General features: G+C 39.0%; 1 protein-coding gene across 7 annotated transcripts in view; it reads left to right on the forward strand.

Annotated features, from left to right (window-relative positions):
* ldb2a (LIM domain binding 2a) overlaps positions 1–17,219 on the forward strand; it is a 542,321-nt gene that overhangs the window by 139,714 nt on the left and 385,388 nt on the right. The window lies entirely within an intron of this gene.

Genomic DNA, 17,219 nt, shown 5'->3' on the forward strand with positions numbered 1-17,219 from the left:
TCTTGTGTTTCCAAATATCACCTTCCAAGCTCTTTCTCTACCTCGACCCTTCCCTTCTATCCACCCCAACCTGGGTCCATTCATTGCCCTACTTACTTGGTTCCCCAATAATCTGCCAGCCCCTACCTCACCCCTCCCTCCCACCTTTTTATTATAGCCATCTCCCCTCTATTCTCAAATTCCTGATGTAGGGTAAGCACCAATTTATCATTTTCTCTTGCTAGATGCTGTCTTACTTGCTGAGTTCCTCTTATAGTTTTTTTTCTCCAGAATCCAGCCATCTGCAACCTCTCATATTGATATAGATTTGAATGCTTTAAAATAAGTACAGTTAAATTTATTATACAGTATCTCTTATTTCTGCCTGAATATAGGGAAATTAATGGAATATCAGTAATCTGTGTATTTTTTCCTGATATTCCCTCAAGTTGATAGAGGAAAGAAAAAGTAAAAAGAAAGCAGAAAAGAGTCGTAACTCGGGGGTTCATAAACAGTGAGTTCCGAGTGATAATATTTTCGAGTGACAGAAATGTCTGTCTACATCGGAAAGATAGACGCGTTTGATTGCTCAGCAGATAACTGGATCGTGTATACTGAACGAATTGAGCAGTATTTTGAAGCAAATGAAACAGCTAATGAAAAGCAAGTGCCAGTGTTATTGGGTGCAATAATTGAAAAGGCACACAGTTTGCTTAGAAGTTTACCGATCCAACCAAACCAGCTGAAATGATCTTTGCAGATATTGTGAACATAATGTAGGAACATTAGAACTGAAACCATTGTTGGTTGCAGAATGCTCTAGGCTTCATAAACAGAATAAAAGGAAGGAGAACAACAGGAATTCTGCAGATGCTGGAAATTCAAGCAACTTTTATGTGTGTTAAAAGGAAGGAGAGTCCATTTCTGCCTGTATGGCTCAATTGAAGAAATGTCCTGAGCATTGGCAGTTCAGTAATGTGCTTAATGATGCACTGAGAAATTGTCTAGTTTGTGGAATTTTAAAAGAAAGCATTCAACATGGCTCCTAACTAAAGAACAACTTACATTTAAAAGAGCTGTTGAAATCATTGTATTGATGGAAACAACAGGTAGAGATGCCATTGAGTTGCAGTCAGGAATGAAAGGAAGCGTGAACAAAATTGCAACATCTAATCGGAAAACTGCCTGGCTGAACAAACTGTGTTACCATTGTGGCAGGGGCTGACGTACACCAGAACAATACAGATTTAATGGCGAAACTTGCAGGAAATGCAACAAAGTAGGACACATACAAAGAACGTGTCAGTCAGACGAAAATAAATGGACTACACAGGGAGTAGTTTCAGCCCTAAGATATATAATAAGTTTAATTCTCTGGTGAATATTGACAAGATGTAAACAAGAGAAAATCTGCAGACGCTGGAAATCCAAGCAACACACATGAAATGCTGGAGGAACTCAGCAGGCCAGGCAGCATCTAGGAAAGGAGTACAGTCAACATTTCAGGCCAAAACCACAAGATGTGTTTATTTAGTGCACCACACATATCCCCTGGCTCCACACAATGACTCTCCCTTTAGCATCTGAGGCAATTTACTCTTTCTTAACCATCCTCTTGCTTGTATTATTTATATAATAATCTTATTAAAGGTTTTAGAATTTTCTTTGTTTTTTTTGTGTGATAGTAATAGAATATATAATTAGCGAGATTATGCTTCAGTTATATCAAACAATGGTGAGATCATGTCTAAAGTACTGTGTACAATATGGGTCATCTTATTTAGGGAAGGGCGCTATTGTATTGGAAGCATTTCAGTGAGCATTTATTTATTTACTTATTTATTGTTTATGGAGATACAGCACAGAATGATCTCTACTGGCCCTTTGAGCCATGTTGCACAATAACCCCTCACTTACCCTCGCCTAATCATAGGACAACTCAAAATGACCGATTAACTTATTAACTAGTATGTCATTGGAATGTGGGAGGAAACTGGAGCTGTAACAGTGTTATATTAACCACTCTGCTACTTTGGCATCCACAAGATTAATGCCTGGAATGGGTAGATTGTGCTGTGATTAAAAAGTCATACAGACTGGCCTTGTATTTACTGGAATTTAGAAGAGTGAGAGAGGACTTAATTGAATTGTATCTGTTTCTGAGTAATTTTATCATGGTAGATATGGAGAAGATGTCTCTTCAGATGTCGGAATCCAAAACTAGAGGCACTGTTTAAAAATAAAGAGGTAGGTAGATTCTTAATGAGCAGCAAGTGAAAGTTCGACTCAAGTAGATGGAAATGTGAAGTGGAAATCACAGTAAGATCAGCTATGATCCTATTGCATAAGTGGAGAAGATGTTTCTTCTTGTGTGGGAATCTAAAACTAGAGGCGTGGCTTAAACATACAGAGGTAGGTAGATTCTTGATGAGTTGGGAGGAGGTCCTAATAATAGAATACAGGGAGTTAGGAAGGAAGCTGGGAAGCAGGACTTCAAGTAATCTTGTAATTGCTGTCTTTGCGACAGAGAGGATAAGAATGGAATGAAGTGGCAGATAAATACATGGCTGAAGAATTGGAGCAGGGGGAAGGGATTCGGATTTCTGGATAATTGGGACCTCTTCTGGGTCAGGTGTGAACTGTACAAAAGGGACAGGTTGCAATTGAATCCCAGGGGGACCAATATTCTTGTGGGCAGGTTTACTAGAGCTGTTGGGAGTGGTTTAAACAAATATGGCAGGAGGATGGGAACCAGTATAATAGAGCTGAGGATGAGCTAGCAGGTTTACAAGTAGATGCTGGATGTAACATGAATGTAAGGAAGGACAAGCCAATGATTGGGTATACACTCAGACAGAGCAAACTGTACCACACAAAAAAAAAATTCAAAAGGGCGAAGAATGCAGGACTAAAGGTGCTGTGTTTAAAACACATAGCATTTGGAATAAGGTGGACGAATTCGTAGGGCAGTTAGAGATTGGTTGGTATGATGTTGTGGGCATCACTGAGTCGTGGCTGAAAGAAAGCCATAATTGGGAGCTTAACATCAAAGGATATACTTTGTATTGGAAGGACAGGCAGGAAGGCATGGGCAGTGGTGTGGCTCTGTTGGTAAGAGATGGAATTACATCTTTAGAAAGAAGTGACATAGGGTCAGAGAATGATGAATCTTTGTGGGTGGAGTTAAGAAACTGCAAGGGTAAAAAAAAACATGGGAATCATATATAGGCCTCCAAATAGTAGCCAAGATGTGAGGTTGAGATTACAAAGGGAGCTGGAAAAGGCATGTAATAGAGGTAACGTCATAATTGTAATGGAGGACTTCAATATGCAAGGGGATTGGGAAAATCAGGTTGGTGTCAGATCGCAAGAAAAGGAATTTGTTGGATGCCTACGAGATGGCTTTTTAGAGCACCTTGTGCTTGAGCCTAGTAGGTGAAGGGCTATCTTACATTGGGCATTGTGTAGTAACCCAGATCTTATTAGGGAGCTTAATTTCAAGGAACCCTTAGGAGGCAGTATCATAGTATGATTGAATTCATACTGCAGTTTGAGAGGGAGAGGCATAAGTCAGATGTTTCAGTATCACAGTGGAATAAAGGGAATGGAATAAAGGGAATTACAGAGGGATGAGAGAGGAGCTTGCCCAGGTGGATTGGAGGAGGATACTGTCGGGGATGATGGCAGAGCAGAGTTGCCTGAAGTTTCTGGGAATAGTTCACAAGGTGCAGGATAGATATGTCCCACAGAAGAAGTTGTTCTCAAATGGCAGGGGTAGGCAGCTGTGGCTGACAAGGGAAGTTAAGGACTGAATAAAAGCCAAGGAAAGTGCATATAAGGTAGCAAAAGTAAGTGGGAAGTTGGATAATTGGGAAGTTTTTAAAATCCAACAAAAGGCAAATGGAAAAGCTATAACAAGGGAAAAGATGAAATATGAGGGCAAACTATCCAATAATATAAAACAGGATACTAAAAGTTTTTTCAGTGATGTGAAGAGTAAAAGGGAGGTGAGAGTTGATATTGGACCAGTGGAAAATTATGCTGGTGAGGTAAAAATGGGGGACAAAGAAAGATCAGATGAACTTAATAAGTTCTTTGCATTAGTCTTCACTATAGAAGACACTAGCAGTGTGCCAGAGGTCTGTGAGTGTCAGGGAGCAGAAGTGAGTGTCATTGTTATTACAAAGGAAAAAATGCTAGGCAAACTCAAATGTCTTAAGTTGGATAAGTCACTTGGACCAGATGGACCACATCCCTGAGTTCTGAGAGAGGCAGTTGAAGAGATGGTCATGATCTTTAAAGAATCACTTGATTCTGGCATGGTCCTGGAGAAATGGAAAATTGCAAATGTCACTCCACTATTTAAGAAAGGCGGAAGGCAAAAAAGGGAAATTATAGGCCAATTAGCCTAACCTCAGTGGTTGGGAAAGTGTTGGAATCTGTTATGAAGGATGAGGTTTCAGGGTATTTGGAGACGAATGATAAAGTAAATCAAGGGCAGCATGACTTCTGTAAAGGGAAATCTTTTCTGACAAATCTGTTAAGAGTTCTTTGAGGAAGTAGCCAGCAGGGTAAACAAAATAGAGTCAATGGATGTCATTTACTTGGATTTTCAGAAGGCATTTGATAAAGTGCCCCACATGAGGATGTTTAACAAGTTAAAATCCTCTCTGGTGTTGCAGGAAAGTTACTGCCATGGATAGAGAAATGGTTGACAGGCAAGAGGCAGCGAGTGGGAATAAAGGGGGGCCTTTTCTGGTTGGCTGCCAGTGACTAGTGGTGTTCATCAGGGGTCAGTATTGGGACTGCTACTTTCCACATTGTTTGTCAGTGATTTAGATAATGGAATTGGCGGCTTTGTGGCAAAGTTTGCGGATGATATGAAGACAGGTGGAGGGGTAGGTAGTGCTGAGGAAGCAATGCGATTGTGGCAGGTCTAAGACAAATTGGAAGAATGGGCAAAAAAGTGGCAGATGGAATACAGTGCTGGGAAATGTATGATAATGCATTTTGGTCAAAGGAACAATAGTGCAGACTATTTTCTAAATGGGGAGAAAATTCAACTATCAGAGGTGCAGAGGGACTTCGGAGTCCTCATACAAGACTCCCAGAAGATTAATTTACCGATTGAGTCTGTGGTAAATAAGGCAAATGCAGTATTGGCATTTATTTCAAGAGAAATAGAATATAAAAGCAAGGAGGTAATACTGAAATATTGTAAGACAGTAGTCAGGCTGCACTTGGAGTATTGTCAATAGTTTTGAGCCCCATATCTCAGCAAGGATGTGTTGTCATTGGAGAGAGTCCAGAGGAGGTTCACGAGGATGATTCCAGGAATGAAGGCGTTAACATATGAGGAATGTTTGGCAGCTTTGGGCCTGTACTCACTGGAATTTAGAAGAATGTGGTGGGGGGGAATGTCATTCAAACCTACCAATTGTTGAAAGGACTAGATAGGGTGGATGTGGAGAGGATGTTTCCTGTGGTGGAGGTATCCAGAACCAGAGGGCACAACCTAAAAATTGAGGGGTGACCTTTTAGAACAGAGGAATTTTTTAGCCAGAGAGTAGTGAACCTGTGGAATGTCTGCCACAGACTGCAGTGGAGGCCAGGTCCAAGGGTATATTTAAAGTGGAATTTGTTAGTTTCTTCATTGGTTAAGGCATCAAAAGATATGGCAAGAAATTAGGTGTATGGGGTTGAGTGGGATCCAGGATCAGCCATGATGGAATGGTGGAGCAGACTTAATGGGCTGAATGGCCTAATTCTGCTCCTATGTCTTATGGTCTTATGGGATGATCAGTTACTTCAGGTAGATGAGAATGTGGAGTGGATATCACAATAAGAGCAGCTTTGATCTCATTGCATAGTGAAGTAGACATGAAGGGACAAGTGGCTTACTCCTGATCCTGATTTGCATGTAGCAAAGACTGGTTAAAGACGTGCTTGATTTTCTTATGTTATGCTCCACATCTGCAGTTGCTTGAGTCTGGCTGGAAATTAAGCACTTTCTTTCATTAATTGCAAGGCTGGAATCTCAGTGGACATGCTATCATGCTCCACTGCTGAAATTTCACCAGTATTTCAAACTGTTTTCTTTTGCATAAAATGACTTGGAATTTGTATCATTGAAATTGAACAAGAGGCCCTGGCCCGCCTGCTCTCAAATGACTTGGTTTGATACCAACAGCACAACCCTTTTGTCATTTTTATGTGTTTATTCTGTGTCTTAATATTCAATAACATTGAAGAAATCTTGTGTTCCATCTGGTTGTTTTGTCTATGAACTACAAAGGCATTTCTCTGGTATGGAGCTTAACACTGGAAGAAGTTATACTTTGTAACATATGCAAAAGGCCTCTTCTTACTCGAAGATCATTAATCAATCTTGAATTCCTAACTTTTCATTAAATAATTTATTTTTTTTCTTCACCAGCTGAAAGCCATTACTCTTTGGTTCTTCATTCTGGTTGCTATATTGATGGTTTTTTTAGCTAAGCAATCTGGGGCCTGTTATCCTGTGCCTGTTCTAATTATTGCTGATAGCATAAAGGACTCATAGCATCAGCACGTTCTGCCATGATGGTTTTGGGAAGGAAATGCACTCCTTGGTTGGTAGCATCAGAAAGTCACCTCACATCACTGGATAACCTGGTTAGACAGATTGTAGAGATGTACTCCACTTTCCTCAAAATCAATTCAGCTTAAAATGGCAAGTGTGCGCCAAACGGCCTTGCGGCAGTTATATAAAGGACCTATCCAATGTTCTCTGTTAAGTATGCCAGCCCACTTGTTGGATCTCAACCATAGAATAACTATTGGGGATTCGAATGCAAGTTTGGTTTGGAAACAAGAGCACTCCCTAAGGAATGTTAATGTAGCGAAATGGTGGGACAAAACAAGCAATGGCATAAAACTAGACTAGTGGCAGGAGAGAAAGGCATGGAAGACCATCTAGAAATCCTTGTGGAACCAATTTGCTTTGTTTTCCTCTACAGTCTTAACTTTTTTCTCTAGACAATTTTGCATATTTTGCTATCTGTTCTGCTGTTTTCAAATATGCAAAGTATGGACCTGTTGCCATTCTAATATTTGGATAATTTTCCAGTTATAATTAGAAAGATGGACAGTGGGCTTTGCTGAGATCTTGAGACTTTTTGTACCTTTTTCTTTGTCTTCTTTTGTAGTGTATATTCCAGGTTCTAAGGCTTGCTGCTGATAGATTTTTCCTCACTTTTGTGGGATTTATGGCTCACAGTACGGTATCTGTATCTCTGCAAAAGTTCAATTCCTTTAAGTTGCATATTAGTTTACTGGTTGTAAATGTTCAAATCATAGTGTTAACCACTTGCTTCCGGACAATAACCTACAAGATGATACAAAGAGATAAGAACAGAAGTATCAACATATTAAAGAAGATTTTTTCCCATTTCTGCTTTCATTTTTCATATAAACTATCAGTTCTATCAGTACAGTGTACTTGATATTAAAGGATTATTTTAATGTTTTGTTCAGAGTGGTAATTATTGGTGTCAGCTTTTTCATTTGCTTAGCTACTCTTCTCAGAAAGTTTCTAGCAGAAAACCCAAAGTACCCTGCTTGTAACTCTCTGAAAATTGGGATCATCCTCATTGTTCATGCCTGCATTGCCTGTAGAACTAGACTTCAGTTTTGAAGATGTGGCTTTCACGTCACTGCCAGTATTTCCTCTGATGTATATTCTGCTAAAAGAAAGATTTGCATTTACCTTTAGTATTTGATTCATAAGATGTTCAGTGCTGGTCATGGTCAATAAATTACTTTTGAAGTGTAATCGCTGTGGTTGAGCTGCAAACCATATTGGATATATTCTATTGATTTTATGGATTGCAGTCTTGTATTAGGTCTGCCAATACTATTGCTAATGAGATGTCTGGGACTTTAGACTTCAGTCTCAGCCACTTTATCTTCACTTATAGAGTCCATGTGCTTCCTGCATTTTCTTCAGAAGTGTATTACTATATTTATTTATCTGTGTAAAATTTCATCTGCCTATCCATATACAGTACATATTTCACAAATTATCCTTTACTGCATGTGTGCTTCCTTTGCTTTCTCCTACTGTAGTAAAGTCTGCACATTTAGCCATTTTGATTAGTACCAAGCAAGGCCTGGTCTTTTGGTTGATTACACAGCTGTAGATTAACTTGCAAATTACAGTATGGTAACTACTTCCAATAAATTTCTGTTGCTGAGGTAATAGAATATTTGATGCTCACCAGAATACAGTAGTGCAGATTTTAACTACAATTTTTTTTGCAAATTATTTATGCAGTCATAGAACAAGACTGTGAATGCAATGATTTAAAATCCAGTTCATCGGTGGAAAACTAATAGTAATATTGTGGATCTTTAAACTTTTCAGCTGCAGTCAATGAGTATAAATTATTTAAGTTTAATAATGTGAGAATATCTGAAGGCTGGCAGCACCTCTACTGTTCCTTAACAAAAAGCTTACATAATTGTTTGATTAATAGTTTTCCGTCTTTAGCTCAAATAAGTGACGTATCATTAATCATTATGGTTATACAGTAAATGAATAAAAAATGTATGGTAATTGGACAAAGTGAAGTTGCCTGTTACAGCAGGAATCCAAATAACTTCTTAAAAATCACTGCAGAGTTAAGATTCTGTTTGTGTAGGCAGTCTAAAATCTTTCTTCTGAAAATTTTTAGCATTCTCTTCAGTACTGGCCAGGGTTGTATGGATTGCATTCCCATCCATGCTGCTTGAAACATTTATCCTGAATTTCTAAACCTTAGACCTTGTGGTTGCAGCTGCACCGCTGTAATAAAGATTGCTGTACTATTTTATTTGCTTTTATACTGAACCCGGGTTGAACTTTTTACCTCAAACATTTAAAGTATTTTTTATAACCTATGGATGTGAACTTTGACTCTGAATTTGTGATTTAAGTTTTGCTAAGAAATATCAACCAACTGTGACTAATACTTGAAATATTTTCAAATTAAAAATGACCAACAATGTTCCTAATTCAAACAAAGGCAATTTTCACCGCTTTCAATAAAAGAAAATGCAGCAAAAATCACAGGTAATTGGTACTTCAGATTTAATATAACAAAAAATGGCTTCTGTAGGGATGTTTTGGATTAAACTCAGCCTTAGAAAGCTTTTGAATATACTGATAGTAAAATTAAGATAAAAAACAGCTCTGTAGGGTCTTATGCAGGTTATTTGACAGTTCTAGAATTGTTGAAATCTATGCTTATTGTCTGAAAATTGAACTAATGAGCCAAGTGGAATTTCTGCGACCGTTGGCTTTGTAGAATAGGTACAAATGCCTTTAGTATTAATTGTCTATTGTACTTATGTACATTCCTCCTCCTCCACTCTGTACAGTAATTCCCCCACTGCAAAATTCTGTTCTTTTAGCCCTTTCAAGGCAATGATATTCAAGATTAAAATTCTATTAGAGTTAGCAGTTTTCCATGATCTCAACTGATCTTCATATGTGTAGTTGGACAGTAAAGGCTGAAATTTTATTAGAATGTGATTGTGTGGGAGGAGAAATCCAAATCAGTCTCTGTACCAAAAAAAATATCAAATAACTCTACAAATAGAAAATGGCCATTTTGCCTCTGGTGGAAATTTCTGGTCACTTCCTGTAACTTTTTAAACATTTATTTAGACTAAAGTTATTGTATCTCCTTCTAAATTGTACTTTCTGCAATGCATTGCAATCCATGAAAAGCTCCTTTACTTCTCATTTAGTGATTGTGGTAACCATATTTCCACTGTGTAAGGATTATAAAGTTTCAATGATCAGGGAAAAATAATGTTTCTCCATTTCCCTTCAGGCCATTCATAATTTTGAACACTACTAGGATCAAATCTTACCTCTCGATCTTTTTTAATCCAAGTTTCCCATGGATCTCGAATGAAGCCTTTCAGCCTTAAGTGACAATGAGATTTTTTGTGTGTGTGTGTGTGTGTGTGTGTGTGTGTGTGCGTGTGTGTATGCGTGTGTGTGCATGTGCATAATGCCATCAGTGTTATTTTAATTCAGTCATGATGAAAGCTCCTTGCCTGATGGTTTGGATCTATGAATTCAAATTTAGCATTGCTGCAGCAAAAGATTCAAATGCTCCAAGTCAGTCATGAACCTGTTTCAACCTTGGTGAATCTGAGATGCTCATAGGTGTTTGTCTTGTGGATTAGTTTGGTGGTGTATATCTTGTCCCCATTTAATTTCTATATACCTAGAATTCCTAGTCTGTGTCCTGTATTGTATCAACCAGATGTGACTGTTTGACTTCTGAGCTGTGAACAGCCTTTTACAGACAAGTACCAATGAACATTAACAGTTAGCACATTGATAGTACAATTACAGTGATTGCCACTGCCTATCTTAATTACCCTTTCATTCTTACCCACTTTCTGAAGTAAGCTCAATTTTTTAAATTAGGAATGATAGCAAAAGCAAATTTCATTGAGAAATACAAAACCCTGGAAGTGCAGTCGCAAACCAAAGAAAAGCTGTAGATGTTGGAAATCCAAGTGTAAGCCTCAGGCTCGCCCAGCTCGTGTTCATCTAGGGGAATCAGCTTCGGCCCCACCAAACTGGGTAATCACGTTTGTGTGGATGCTGTGTAATGTACCCCCAGTTACAAACCCACAATGCAAAATATCAGACAGTAAGTACACCGTATGCAATTAAATGATAGACTTTATGAATCTTAATCTGAATATAGGGTTAGTAATAAAAATAAACAAAACAAAAAAGAGCCCAAGTCAAAGTCAAAGTCCCAGTTCGAGCTCACTCAGTAGTCATCCTTTCTCCTCTGAACGTCGCCAACCTTCGGACCCTCAGATCCCGGTCCACTTTGTCCGGTGTTCTACCAGCTTTCTCCACACGCGTCTTCCCTCTTCATCTCTCCCCGACAAAAGACCGTGAAAGCAATGTCTTTCCAGATACACAAGACAAAACATCAATCCCCGATTGGCTAATAATCCTGTTATCTCCAGCAATAACCCAAACATTGCTGCTACAGAGAAAACCGTTACCTCAGCAGTGAACATTACAAAGAAGCCATTACACAAGCAGCACACACAAAATACTAGAGGAACTCAGCAGGCCAGGCGGCATCTAAGAAAAGAGTGCAGTCGACGTTTCAGGAAGGATTTTGGACGAAACATCGACTGTACTCTTTTGCTAGATGCTGCCTGGCCTGCTGAGCTCCTCCCAGCATTTTGTGTGTGTTGCCTGGAAGTGCAATGTATGTTTTGGACCCAAAGTACTATTTCCTTTGAGATAATCTCTATTGGAGAAGGTAAGGAAGTTAAGAAGGTTATTATGACCTAGAATGGTGAACACTAAAGTTTTGTTTTGATGGAGAAATCAAGACCAAAAGCCAAAGATTATAACTCCATATGATACAAGCCCTGAAAAGAAAGGGTGAATGGGAGGATCAAACTGAGTTTTAAAGGCCAAAAATATACGACAAAAAACACGGGTAAGATGACGAATTTAGGATTGAGGGGAAACTGCAATTAGTCTTAATTTCAACATGGCAATTAAAAGTAATCAGAGTATTGGTATTAATTTGATGAACGAATCCAGGAAAAATATAAAAGAAAATGATGTTGATGGAAGCTATGAATGATAGAATCTAAAGAATCTAATAACCTGATCAAGAATGCATATCAAATTTCATTTTCTGTTTCAATATCAGCAATGATTGCAGTTTCTGAAATTTTTGCATTTTTCATATATAGTCAAATATACATTTAGCATTGGTGCAGAGGTAAAGATAATATTTAATTTTTTTTCAATTTAGTTTGTATGAGGGGTGATTGATAAGTTTGTGGCCTAAGATAGAAGGAGTCAATTTTAGAAAACCTAGCACATTTATTTTTCCTACATTTACACACTTAGTCCAGCAGTCGTGGAGCATACGGATCCCTTCTTTGTAGAAGTCAGCATCTTCGACCTCCAGAAGTGGTCCACAGCAGGAGTGATTGATAAGTCTGTGGCCTAAGGTAGAAGGAGATGAGTTATTAACTTCAAACTTTCTGCATTTTCACTCAAACAGCTGAACTGCACGTGCATTTAACAAGAACTGTAGAACTCATCTCCTTCTACCTTGGGCCACAAACTTATCAATCACCCCTGCTGTGGACCATTTCTACAAGGAAGGGATCCGTATGCTCCATGACCGCTGGACTAAGTGTGTACATGTAGGAGGGGACTATGTTGAAAAATAAATGTGCTAGGTTTTCTAAAATTGACTCCTTCTACCTTAGGCCATGAACTTATCAATCACCCTTCGTAAAGTCCAAAACTTAACTTCTGTTTCATTTTCTTTTCTAGCAAGCAACTTTTGACTTTTTCCTCAGTTTAAGTTCCTGATAGCTAGAACTAAAATTGTGTAGTTCATAATAGCCTTCTTATTATGACACTAAGACACTGGATTGCCTAGAAGGGGAGAGAGAGTTTAAAAGAAGCAAACGGGGCCAGTCAGGACACTTTTCCTGCCACAGTCCTGAGGAGACACCGGATTGCATAGGGGGAGAACCTTCTTGTAATAACCTTCTTCAACTTCAGTAATCAAAATTTAAGACTAGGATTTTAAAAGAAGTGGCCTGCTCATTGGTATTACTGTGCTGACAGTGTTTCATCTATCCTGTATTTTAAATTTTTCATGAAGAATGTGTCTGAAGCTCTGTTGTTTGGATAAATCATTGTCTAAATGTAGTAGACTTCGGCCAAAATTTGGCAAAGCAGCAAAGATGTGATTTCTTTCCCATACAATATGTACTCAGTTAGTCCTGTTAAGCATTTTGGACTCCAGATTTTCAGATAGTTGACTTAGTTTGCTTGCTTAAGAATTGCAAGTGTACAATTGTTATTTCCAGCCACATCAACTTGTACAAAATGCTGGAAGAACTCAGCAAGTCAGACAGCATCAGTGGAAGAGAATAAATAGTCGATGCTCTGGACTGGGATCCTTCATCAGGACTAGAAAGGAAGAGGGCAGAAGCCACCTTCCTTCCCAGTCCTGATGACGGGTCCTGGCTTGAAAAGTCAACCGTTAATTTCCCTCCGTAAGTACTGCCTGACGTGCTGAGTTTCTATGATTTCCTGCTTCTGCAGAATCTCTTTTGTCCTGCAACGTCAGGAGTGATAGAACGCAGTGGAAACTAATGCCTGGGGCAGTAAGCCCAAATTTCAGTGTCTGCACCAGGAGTGGTAGGCTAGATTTGGGAGGATCACTTATGGAGGAGGCAATGTGATGGTAAGCATAAAAGTCCAGGGTAACAATCAGAGCTGTTGCCTTAACTCCACCACAGAGCAAGGTCACCAGACTGTAGAGAATGTGTATAGTATTGAGAAAATTGAAAAATGGAAGGATACAGAGAATTAGACTGGCTTTTAAATAGTTAATGGGTGAAATTTTCAAGGCTGGTTTCAGCAGTGGATTGTTTGGTAATAGTGAGAACTTGTACTTGGCCAAGTCATCATCCTCCCTTCCTGCACTTGCTTTTAAGGTCCTTTTGATTTCTGCTTCATGTGGAATCCAGCGTTGCTGCAATAATGTTACAATTATCTGCGGTATGTTTATAGACTAGCAGGTCACGTGGATGGAGGCTAGCAATTCAATTTGCGATGCACGAATAGAAAAAATGAACAGCGGTATTGATTTTCTAGATTTTTGCCTCTATCAGCTTTTCAAACATCTCCTTCCAAACAATTATCAGTTGTATGAAGTTCCTTCTGGTACCTCAACTATGTTTTCCACTGCTATGTTTGTTACTTGCAAAGGATCTTGTCATTTCCTGAGGATGTAACAAACACTATATGAACACAAATGCTCTCTTGCAGATCATAAATCACAACTTTTGGGATATATGCCTTTGTCTACTGAAGCAAGGTCTTGTTATGAGCATAAACAGTGTTGGAAAAATATATTCAAGATGAACATTAACATCTGTTTGAAAAATATAAGCTGTCTGAAATACGTCCTTAGTGTTGCATTTCCAAAACTAGTAGAAAAAACAAAAATATTTTAAATCTAAAATTATAATAACTTGACCAGAGAAATTGCCACATAAAATTGTTTCAATATTATGTGGTGGGGTAATTGGCATCAATTTGACTGTAATTATATATCAATTTGTTTGGTTTGATTTCCTGACATACATTGATTTTGCATTTCCAGGCTGATTGTAAAAGGACGTGACTGAACTGAATGATGCAACAAGCTATATTTTAACTGATATTCAGCTTAATTTCAAATCAGAGTCAAATGATGATCTATTTTATCAAATAGATTTTATTTTTCAAACATTGATAAGGTCTACTTTGTTTTGAACCGCCGCTGATGGAATTAATGTAAAATGTAGTTTGATTCAGAGGTTGTGGCAGATACTGTAAATGAGGATGAATTTTGGAAGTGAGCGGTGAACTGAAATTCCACATTGAGTAGGGTTATGGCTAACAAAATTAGAGAGAGGACAATCTTAATAATTTGAACTTGTGTGTGCCGCAGTCCTGAGGAGACATCGGATAGCGTAGAGGGAGCGATTCTAAAAGAACCGAGTGTGGGCATTTGGCACATTTTGTGTGCCACAGTCCCGAGGAGACATTGTACATAATTAGGCTCTTGGCAAAGTCCAATAAAAAGAAGTTAGGTTTAAGAAGAACGACCATTGTGTGAGTAGTCCAGTGCTGAAGGTCTAGACCTCCAGGGCTGTGATCTCAGGATTGCTACACGTACCACATGCTAGTGAGGACAGAAATAGGAAGATCATACAGTTTAACACACGGCTGAGGAGTTGGTGCAGGGAAGAAGACTTCAGATTTTTGGATCATAGGGCTCTCTTCCAGTGAAAGTTCGACCTGTATAGAAGGGGTAGTTTTCACCTGAACTGGAGGGGGACTAATATCCTAGTGGGAAGATTTGCTATTGCTGCATGGGGAAGTTTAAACTAGAGCTGCGGGAGAATGGGTACCAGAGCACCAGAACAGACAGTGGAGTGCTTGTGGAGAAAGCTGTTAAGCTTATGCACAAAGGCTAGAATCAAAAGGTCGGACATAGTTGGGCTAATGTTCTGAGGTTCGTATATTTCAATGCAATGAGTATTGTAGGAAAGCCGGCTGAGCTTAGGGCATGGATCAGCACATGGAATTATGACATTGTAACTATTAGTGAACCTTTGTTGCAAGAAAGGCAGAACTGGTAGCAAAGTGTTCCGGGTTTCCGTTGTTTTAGATATGATAGGGTGGTAGTGAATAAAAGAGGGGTGGCATTACTAGTCAGGGAAAATATGACCGTAGTACTCAGATAGGGCGGATTGGAGAGCTCATTTAGCGAGGCTTTGTAGGTAGAACTAAGGATTAGGAAAGATATGACCATGTTAATGGGATTGTATTATAGACCATCCAACAGTCCTTGGGATTTAGAGAAGCAAATTTGAGGAGAGATCACAGTCTATTTCAAGAAACATAAGGTTTTATTAGTAGATGATTTTAACTTTCCACATATTGACTTGGACTCCCATTCTGTAAAAGGACTGGATGGAAAAAGGTTTTGTTAAACATGTTCAGGAAAGTTTCCTTAATCAGTACATAGAAATCTGGACTAGAGAGGGTGCAATATTAGATTGACTATGAAGGAATGAGACAGGGCATGTGTTGAACGTTATGTAGGGAAATATTTAGCATCTAGTTATCACAATCCATTAGTTTCAAGGTAATTATGGAAAAGGATAGGTCTGGTCCTAGGCTTGAGTTTCTAAATTGCAGAAAGTCCAATTTTGATGGTACAGGTTTTGGTATCCGTTATCTGAAATAAGTTTGGGGGCTGGAAGTGTTTTGGATTTCGGATTTTGGAATATATAATGAAATAGCTTGGGATTGTCGTCATTTCCAACTCTGAATTTATGTGCTACCAATAAGCAGGCTTTGTCCTACAAGCCATTATTTTTGTGTGTTGCTTTTGAGAGTAGGGTTTGTACGTTACTGTCAGAATAAAAGGCAAGGATAATAGGTTTAGGGAACCTTGGTTTTTGAGAAATTGAGGCCCTGGTTAAGAAAAAGGAGATACACAGTAGGAATGAGCAGGCAGGAAAATATGAAGTACATACAGAGTGTAAGAAATGCAAGAGAACTTTTCATTGTTTTCATTGCAAAGAAAACATGAGGTTAGCAGACAAGGTGAAGGAGCTAAGGGCTTCTACAGATATATTAAGAGCAAAAGGATATTAAAGGACAAAATTAGTCCTCAGGAAGATCAGAATGGTAATCTATGCCTGGAGCCGAAATAGATGGGGGAGATCTTAAGCGGATTTTTTTGCATTCGTGTTCATTTGGGAGACAGGCACAGAATCTAGAAGTGGGGCAAAAGCAGCAGTGAGGTCATGAATCCTAACTGGTTACAGAGGAGGAGGTGTTTGCTGTCTTGAGGCAAATTAGGGTAGATAAATCCCCAGGACACGATAGTGTGTTCCCTCAGACCCTGTGGGAGGCCTGTAGAAATTGTAGGGGCCATAGGAAAGATATTTAACATGTCCCTTGCCACGGGTGAGGTGCCGGAGGATTGGAGGATAGCTAATGTAGTTTCATTGAATAAGAGAGGCTCTAAGATAAGCCAGGAAGTTGTAGACTGGTGAGCCTGATATCAGTAGTGGGAAAGTTATTGGAAGATATTCTGAGAGGCCAGATATATGAATATCTGGGTAGACAGAGATGAGAGGTGACCTGATAGAAGTGTATAAGATGATGAGAGGCATTGATCGTGTGGATAATCAGAGACTTTTTCCCAGGGCTGAAATCATTGCCACAAGAGGACACAGGTTTAAGGTGCTGGGGAGTAGGTACAGAGGAGATGTTAGGTGTAAGTTTTTTACTCCGAGAGTGGTGTGTGTGTGGAATGGACTGCCAGCAACGGTGGTGGAGGCGGATACGATAGGGTCTTTTAAGAGACTTTTGGATAGGTACATGGAGCTTAGAAAAATAGAGGGCTATTGGTAAGCCTAGTAATTTCTAAGGTAGGGACATGTTCGGCACAACTTTGTGGGCCGAAGGGCCTGTATTGTGCTGTAGGTTTTCTATGTTTCTATGATTAGGGATAGTCAACATGGCTTTGTGCAGGGTAAATCATGTCTAAACAGTCTTAAAGATATTTTTGACGAAGTTACCGGGAAAGTTGATGAAGGTAAAGCAGTGGATGTCTACATTC

The sequence above is a fragment of the Mobula birostris genome, chromosome 3 (genome assembly GCF_030028105.1).
Source record: "Mobula birostris isolate sMobBir1 chromosome 3, sMobBir1.hap1, whole genome shotgun sequence".
Classification (NCBI taxonomy): Eukaryota; Metazoa; Chordata; class Chondrichthyes; order Myliobatiformes; family Myliobatidae; genus Mobula; species Mobula birostris.